This window comes from Microtus ochrogaster, chromosome 10, assembly GCF_000317375.1.
Source record: "Microtus ochrogaster isolate Prairie Vole_2 chromosome 10, MicOch1.0, whole genome shotgun sequence".
Lineage (NCBI taxonomy): Eukaryota > Metazoa > Chordata > Mammalia > Rodentia > Cricetidae > Microtus > Microtus ochrogaster.
This window is the reverse complement of record NC_022016.1, coordinates 53,632,773-53,641,406: the sequence shown is the minus strand read 5'-3', so window position 1 is coordinate 53,641,406 and position 8,634 is coordinate 53,632,773.

Sequence of the window (8,634 nt, the reverse complement as noted above, 5' to 3'; positions counted from 1 at the left end):
GATGAGGGAGGGGGACTTGATTGGGGAAGGGGGAGGGAAATGGGAGGCGGTGGCGGGGAAGAGACAGAAATCTTTAATAAATAAATAAATTTAAAAAAAAAGAATGTTCTCCATGCTGAGGTCTGAGAAGCCTGGTGGGCTCAGGACAGGGGCAAGCTTTTCACTGGGGCAATGGAAACCACATGACTGTGGCTCTGTTGCTCCTACCGTGAGTGCTGTCATATACACCATTTTCTCTTCCTTACAATCTGTGTCACTGGTATGGTGTCACCTCCCTAACAGCAGGCATTCTGCCTTGTTCCTCTAGGGTTCCAGATAGCATCCATCTCTCATTGAAGTGACTGCAGCTCTGAGCCTCAGTTTCCTTATCTGGTCAGTGATAGGATGACACTCCCTTGCCACTGCTGTGGGTTACAGTGAACCCTCACCACCCAGGCAAGAGAGTGCTCTGCTCCAGGGTCAGCTTCAGAAACAGACTCTGGGTATCTGCTTCCTTATCTGCTGCTGAGATAAAGCTCTCTGTGGCTGTGCTTTATTCTGTCAGGGCCTACGAGGATCGTCTGTGTGTCTCAGGAAGCCACCAGGGAACTGCCCAAAGGGACTGAGAGGCAAGCAGCAAACTCCAGGATGCCCTCCTGGTCTTTATACCTCACTCTAGCGACAGCAGCTGTGACCAACTTCATGTGGAGCGTTTGAGTTCCTCAGGTACCCACATTCCTCCACTCTCCCGCAAGGCAGGTGACATCCCTGGATTAGATATTAAGATACACCACTCAGCTGAGACCCAAGCCTGCATCTGTGTATCTTTGAAACCCAGGGTTCTTTTGCTACCAACGTTCCTAGAGGCTTCCAGTTCCTTCACTGCCAATCATTCCCTGGCAGATGGCATTTAAACTGTGGGGGAGTCTGTCCTGATCTCCCTGGATCTGTGAACAACAGTGTTGCTGAGTTCACAGGCACAGAACTCACCCGCTGTGACCCTCCACCTGTTTGTCACGCAGAGATGGTGTCTGTGCTCCTGTCTACCCCTGTAGGGTGGGCTCCGCACTCTCTGAGACTGGCCTCTCCCATCTGCCCGATGTCTGCACCACAGCGGGTCTGATTGGAGGAATGGTAGTCATGCGGAGGAGGTGGTTGGTGGTCAGGGAAGTGAATGTTGAGCAGGGGGACTCGGGTGAGGGGACAATGACTTTTCACCCCACAGGGGGCACTATCCAGCTTTAGTGATAAAATGGACTGAGTGGACCATATGCATGTGAGGGGCAGGAAGCAAGGCCAGGATCACAGACTCCTGCTGACACTGTATTATCCATGTGATGGGCAGCAAAGACAGATTTGAGGTGTGGTCAAGAGACCTGCATCCCCCAGGTCCTGAAGGTACAGCATGTCTCTGGCTCCTTTGGTCCTGACCTCTTGTTAATGGGGCCATGACAGGGTCAGCATAGAGGCTCATGCCCTCTACTTGTAATTCTGGCCTCATTCAGCCCCAGTGCTGTTTGTCATGTCCATGTTCCTGATTCTCTGTTCATAGACAAAAGCACAGCCCACAGCAGCTGGACAGGGCTTACACAGGGATAGGAGGGGAGTGACAGTTGAGGGTATGTCAGAAGACCCAGTCATGTGGCAAGGACAGAGAACATGTGAGCAGTGTGTATTCACCAAACCATGGCTGTTCTAGGGCAACCCGAGGTAACCCTAAAACACACAGCATGCAGTGAGATGATTGCGATCTAAACCAGTGCTACCTAACACCTACTGTATACTGAACTGCTGAACACCTACTGTATACCAAAGACCACACTGGGCACTGAGGAGCCAGGTGAATCTGGACCTCAGCACAGATGATGATGACAAGCTGGCCCTGATCCAGGCTTTGCATGAGTTGCGATGTCCTGAGAATCTTGGGACCACCCTTGTCTCATACTGGGTCCCATAAGGGGAGAGCATTGTTTGAGATGTAGAAGTCCCCCCAGATTTGGAGACTGAAGCTCCATCCTCAGCCACCTGACCATGAGGTGTCACAAGAGGACGCCGGAGTCAGATTTCAGCCATCCCTCAATCCCAAACCACGTGGCAAACTGTCACACGTGGGCATTAATTATACTTCCTGGAGGTTAATTTGTAAAGAGAAAGTGGAAGTGTGTTATTTAAACAGAGATTATTAAAATCATGCTGGGGGCTTGCTGCATAATAGGTAATTATCTCCAGACATAATTGGGAAAACAATGCAGTCGGTTGTGTTTAGCCCTTCCCACAGATCCAGAGCTAATCCTGCTGAGCAGCCAATGTTGGTTAAATAATATTCTTATTGAATCCAAAATGAGGCATGAGAGGTGCTTCTATGCCACTTCTCCAAGGCTTTAGCCTGGAGTCTCTAGACAGAGACACTTCAATTTGGTTTCTGGGGTTTGTTACCCTTCAGTTAATCTTACTTTCTTGTTCTCTGGTGATACCTTCACCTTTGTGTCTGTATATCCAAGTCTTCCTATGCCTTCCCTGTGTGCTTTTTTAAAAAAATCTGTTTTCCCTCACTTCTTCAGACAGTTTTGGCACACTTGCCTATTCCATTCTGTCACTTTTCTTTCTTTTAAAAAAATAATTTATTGTTATTTTATGTGGATTGGTATTTTGCCTACAGGTATGTCCACATGAGGGAGCCAGATCCCCTGGAACTGAAGTTACAGATTGTTGTGAGCTGATATGTGGGTGCTGGGAATTGAACCTGGGTCCTTCTGGAAGAGCAGCCAGTGTGCTCTTACCCTCTGATTCATCTCTCTATCCCCCACCTCATGTAGTCATTTTTTCATGGGTACTCAGCTCTTAATGCCTTCCCTTCCTTCACATCTTAGTTCAGCAGTTCCTACTGTCTCCTGTCCTGTCACTCATCCTCCCTTCCCCTCTCCCTGTGTGTGCTCCCATTGGGGCTCACTGGAGATCCAGATTCAGTCTTCCAGTCTGTACTTTATTCATTCATTCCCTCTCCCCTGGGCTCCAGCACTCATCGCTTCCTTTTGTGCTCATTCTGTGCTTTTGTCCACTTGCTTATGAGATGTATTTGTTACTTTTCTGTTGCTGCTACTAAAACACCATAACCAAGGCATCTTAAAAACAATTTATTTGGGCTTATGGTTTGTTAGAGCTAAGAGCTCATTATTGCATGACAGCAAGCAACAGGCATGGCGGCAGGAACAGGTCTGAGAGCTTACATTTTAAACCCAACCATGAAGCAGAGAGGGCAAATTAGAAGAGGTGAAAGGCTTTTAATCTACCCTCTCCCAACCCAAACAGTGTTACCAACTAGGAACCAAGTGTTCAAATCTCCCAGGCTATGGAATGCTGTGGAATAATCCTGTTGGACACAGTAAAGATTTTTCACTCAAATTGACTGAATAAAATGCTGATTGGCCAGTAGCCAGGCAGGAAGTATAGGAGGGGAAGCCAAACTAAGGATTATGGGAAGGAGAAGGGCCAAGTCAGGAAATGCTGGCCAGACCTGGAGAGAATAAGATGGGCATGCTATACTGAGAAAAGGCATGTGGCGGAGTGTAAATAAGGAATAAGGGGTTAACTTAAAATGTAAGAGATAGTTAATAATAAGCCTGAGCTATTGGTCAAGCATTTATAAGTAATATTAAGCTTCTGTGTAGCAATTTGGGAAGCAGTTATTTTGGGACCAAGTGGCTCTGAGACAGGAAACTTCCATCTACGATAGGGGATGTTTCTCATTCATTAGGCACTATACACTTCACACCCATGTGCGGTGTGTTCATAACTGCATTGGGTCCCTTTTCTGTCATGTGGTACATACTTGAGATGGTAAGCTTATAAAAGAAAAAGGACTTGATGTGATAGCCTGGCCAGCATGCCTAATGACCTTAGATTGATCCTCAGAACCCACATGGCAGAAGAGAATCAACTGAAAGTTATCCTCTGACCTCCACACACACTCCATGATGCACACACCATACCCCCCCCCACATTCAGTAATTTAATAAATCCTGGGGACAGTTATGAAGTTTGCAGTTCATTGTTAAGTTGCTCTCTGCTTTTATATCTTTAAGGACATGGTCATCATACCCAAAGATATACCAGGCCAAACCTCTTCCTCCTTTTTTCCTTCCTTCTCCCCTTCCTCCTCTCTGTCCTTCCTCTCTCTCCTTTCCTCCCTAGCCCCAGGGTCTTGATATATAGCCCCTGCTTGCCTGTAATTCAGGATCCTCTTTCTCCAGCTCCTGAGTTCTGGGATTACAAGTGTTTTACAGCGTGTCTGCCCACAGACCCTGCCTTTTAACAGTTCCCTGCCTCCTGATAGTGCTACCCCGGGGACCAAGTCTTTAATAGACAAGTTCTTATTGGTGACATGTGTTCACCTATGTGGAGACAGTCATTTGTGTCACACTTGGCTCTGGATGAGACAGTTCAACTGCTGTGCATAGCACTGGTGTTAGTGTCCTCTGGGACACATGTGTTAGCAGACCGTGGATCTGGGGGAAGCTGCTGGACACACATTGTCCAGTGTGCCCAGAGACTTGCTCCTGAGTCACCTCATCCCCATGACTCCACCTCACTCTCTTGGTCCACCTCAGGCCTCTGAACCATCTCTTCCCCAGAGCTTCAGGCAGATCTTACTTCTTCAGGTCCATCCATGGTCTTCTCCTAACCTTGGTTCTGTCTGTCCGTCTTGGAGACTCCTTGAGTCACTCTGGCAATGACCTCTGGGAATGGTCCCTTCTAGGCACCTGCTCCTCTGGGTATCTACAGCCCAGTTCTTTTGGGATAGTGTAGGGCTCAGAACACAACACTTAGAGTGATGGCAAGTGAGGATTTAGGGAAATAGGATGTTTGTACCCTAATTCTTTGTGGCCACTAATAGAAAGCCAAAGCCAGGGCTGTTTATTCCTTGGCCCTCTGACTGTCCCATGGGAGATAAGAATCACCTAGAAGGTCCTGGATGCGCAATGCTTGGTCAGCTGGTCCTTACTGGCTTGACCTCTGCTGAGGAGAGGGCTGGGATGAGCAGGGTGTCAGGGTATCTACAGAACTGAAATAGGAGGGCAAGACAACATCCTGGAGGGCACATCTGGAAGATGAATAGTGGTGCACACACAATACCTATAGAGCCATTCTGGAAGGGAGCCAACTTTGATGGAGATGCCCAGTTTCCCAGCCTGTGACTAATGAGGCTGTCTTGTGTCCATCACAATGACTGAGGAGGCTGAGGACAAGTGATGAGCTCAGCTCCTAACATGCTGAGTTTGAGCTACACTGAGCTTAAGTCTCAGGCACTGTGTCTAGGAAAAGGCACACGGTGATGAGAAAGGTCGAGGGGAAGAGCCGTGGGGGTTGCAGAGGATGGGTCTCACCCCTGTTGGCTTCACTGGGAGCCACATACACGCCGATCAGCTTCTCATCCCTTTTCTGTCCCTGGTGCCACTCTCCTGCCCTTCATAGAGATGCAGGAAGCAGCGCAATCACAAGGAAATGGTGTGTATGTCAGTAATGGAAATGCTTCCTTCTAACACAGCCAAGGTGAACTCCCCATTCTCCACTGAGTGCCTGTAGTGTGGACTGAAGACTTAGGGACAATCTAATCAGCCGAGACGGCTGAGCACGAGAGAATCCACAGGTTGGTTTTGAAGCAGTCCATGACTCTGTCCCTTGTTCCTTGTTGGTGTGTGGTCCAGGGGCCCTCCTGCTATGGGTAGACCCAGGCCTTCTGCATGAACTCTGATCCCAGGGTTGGAGGGCATTGACAGTGATGCTCCTGGCAGCTGACTGCCCAGGTATCAGCCCTGAAGCTTCACTTCCCAGCAGTCCCTACTGAGACCCTGGGGAAGAGTTGGAAATTCCCTGTGGTCTTGGTCTCAGGCAGCTTCTCCTACTAAATGCATTCAAGTACAAAGCCAAGATGATCATCCCCTCATGCAATTATGTGTTCCCTTTCAATCCTCCTAGGGGGTCCATGGCTTTCGCAAATGACCTGAGAAGGAGATGTCAGTTCTTCATAGGGACCTGCCCACATCTTGTGGAGCCAGCCTCAGGAGTCTCAGCTTCAAGCACTGAGGAGGAGCAAGGGTCCTTGCGTTGAGACAGAATGTGAGTCCAGGATTGCATGGAAGCCTCGGCCTAGTGGGTGGCTTCTGATAGAACTTGCCACCTCTCTAAGCTTCAGAGTCAGTGATAGTGACAGTTGTCTCCGGGTCTTAGAAAGAATGATGTGGGATGTTTGTGTATTAGGTACCTGACAAAGACAACTTAAAAGAGGAAGGGTTTGTTTTGGCTCTCAGTTTGAAAGTGTATACTCTATCATGGAGAGTTAGACGTGGTGGTAGGAATGGCTCCAGCTGTGGTGGCAGGGACACGAGGCAGTTGGTCACATCCTGGCCATCATCAGGAAGCAGAGAGGGGAATGCTGGGACTCATTAGTTGGTGCTGCCCACACTCAGCACACTCAGGGTGAGCCTTCCCTCCTCAGTTCATCCTCTCAGGAAGGGTATCTCCTAGGTGACTCTGATCCCCATCAAAATGGCAGTAAAGGGCAGACAATGTGGTCGAATGGGTAAAGCCGCTTGCTGCCAAGCCTGACAGTCCACGGTCAGTCCCTGGGTCTTAAATGGTAGCAGGAGAAAATGGACTCCTGAAAGTCGCCCTCCACAGTGTGCAGTGGCACCCATAGGTGTCCTCACACAGAAACACACAAAATAAGTAAATAATACGTATTTTTAAAAGTTGACGATGAAGATGAACCATTGAAAGTGGTCTTACTTGTCTTAGAGGCCATGGTCACTGCTACTGTGGGGTGACAGGAGGGTGCTGGTCCTCACTCTCATTTCCTGGTGAGGAAGAACTAACTCCCACCCACGCAGCATCTCCCAGCATTCCTGCTGCGCCCACACTGCTTCCCAGTGCCCCTGGGGTCTGCACAGCTTACCAAGAAGGGACTCCCTTGCCAGCGACAGACATCAAGATCAAAGGCCAGCAGGCAGGAGGCTGATCCCACAACGAGAGGCTAATTGGCTCTGAGGTTGATTTTCTCCTTAGAATTACCTCCATGGCTTCAAAGCCACAGTTAAGAAATCTGAAGTGGCCTTCCATTTCCTTGGCTGGCGTTCTGTTCCTTGAACATGGTGTTACCAATCTGCCTGGCACGCTCTCCAGTGAAGGAGTTGATACAAGAGGCTGATTTGAGAAAGCTCAAGCTGTTTAGTTTTCCTCCTCGCCTTTTGTAAGTAGCTGTAGCCGTTAAAAAAGCATTCAGAGGTTACCGTACCCTTAAGAAAGTGTGCGTGTGAATGAGGCTCCGTAAAACGTTCCTATCTCATGTTCCTGCCCTGTCTCTCCCCAGTGCTTCTTCCACAACAGGCTTCTGCCTGAGGTCTCATCTGCTGCTGGGACTCCCCCAGCCACCCCTCCACCCCTGCACCACTCCCCCAAACCCCCAAGGACCGACCTCAGGCCAGGTCAGGCAGTGAGGAATTTAGGGTTTGGGTTTCTTAGCACCTTCTCTGTAGAGATTGTCACCACAGCCTGTGGGCCAGTGAGGCACCAGGTTCTGTAGCAGGTATTCTCTGAGTTCATTCTGCCCCATCCTCTGCATCATTATTGCGTGGGTGGGGGATGGGGATGAGGAGGAAGGGGCTGCCCAGCTCCCTAATTCTATTCTAACCCCACCAGCCCATTGTACTCTCTTTTTACTAAGCAGCAGGAGAAAGTCTTTTAAAAATGCCAAGTCATGCCAGCTGTGGTGGCGCACGCCTTTAATGCAAGCATTCGGGAGGCAGAGGCAGGCGGATCTCTGTGAGTTCGAGGCCAGCCTGGTCTACATAGTGAGTTCCAGGACAGCTAGGGTTACACAGAGAAACCCTGTCTCGAAAAAGCCAAGGCATGTACCTCTTCCCTCCATGGCTGGATCATACCCTTCATGGCTACCATATTCCCCAGACTAAAGCTAAAATCCTTCTCTGGCCTCTATGACCCTGTGATCTTTAACCTCTTCTCCCTTCTTTCCTCTTCTCAGCTCTGTGCACATAGGCTTCCCTGATGACTTTATAGTAAGCCAGGCCCACTCCCACACTGTGACTCCATTGGCCAGAGTCTCTCCTCCATAGCGACTCATGGCTCACAGTCTCTGTCCTGCAGGGCCACCCTCAAGTGACAGACACTATTGATCATCTGTCCTGTGCCCCTAGACCTTCTGACCCCGCCCCTCTGCCTGACCACGTACCGGTCACTGAGAATCTACATATTCATTCACTTGGTGGTTCCTCTGGGCTTGCGCATCCCATGGGAGTCGTTTTGTTCTCAGACAAACAGCCAGTCCCTCTGACATTAAGACACTAATAGTTGTTGATGAAACGATGAAAGACTTATATCCTGCATGAGAGGGATCAGGGATGTGTAGAGAAAAGCCAAGGCAACAGAAAAGCAACATAAGATTAAGTTGTGACGGGTGATGTGAGGAAAACATGCAAGACTTTGCGGTGAGCCTGGAGGAAGCTGCCTGAAGGATGTATTAGACAGATCTGCCACACACATGGAACAAGCAATCCAACTGAGTGCTGGCAGGAGGTGAGCTGTGGGCTGTGGCTGTGAACTCTGACTGTGGGCTGAGGGCTGTGGCTATGGCTGTGGGCT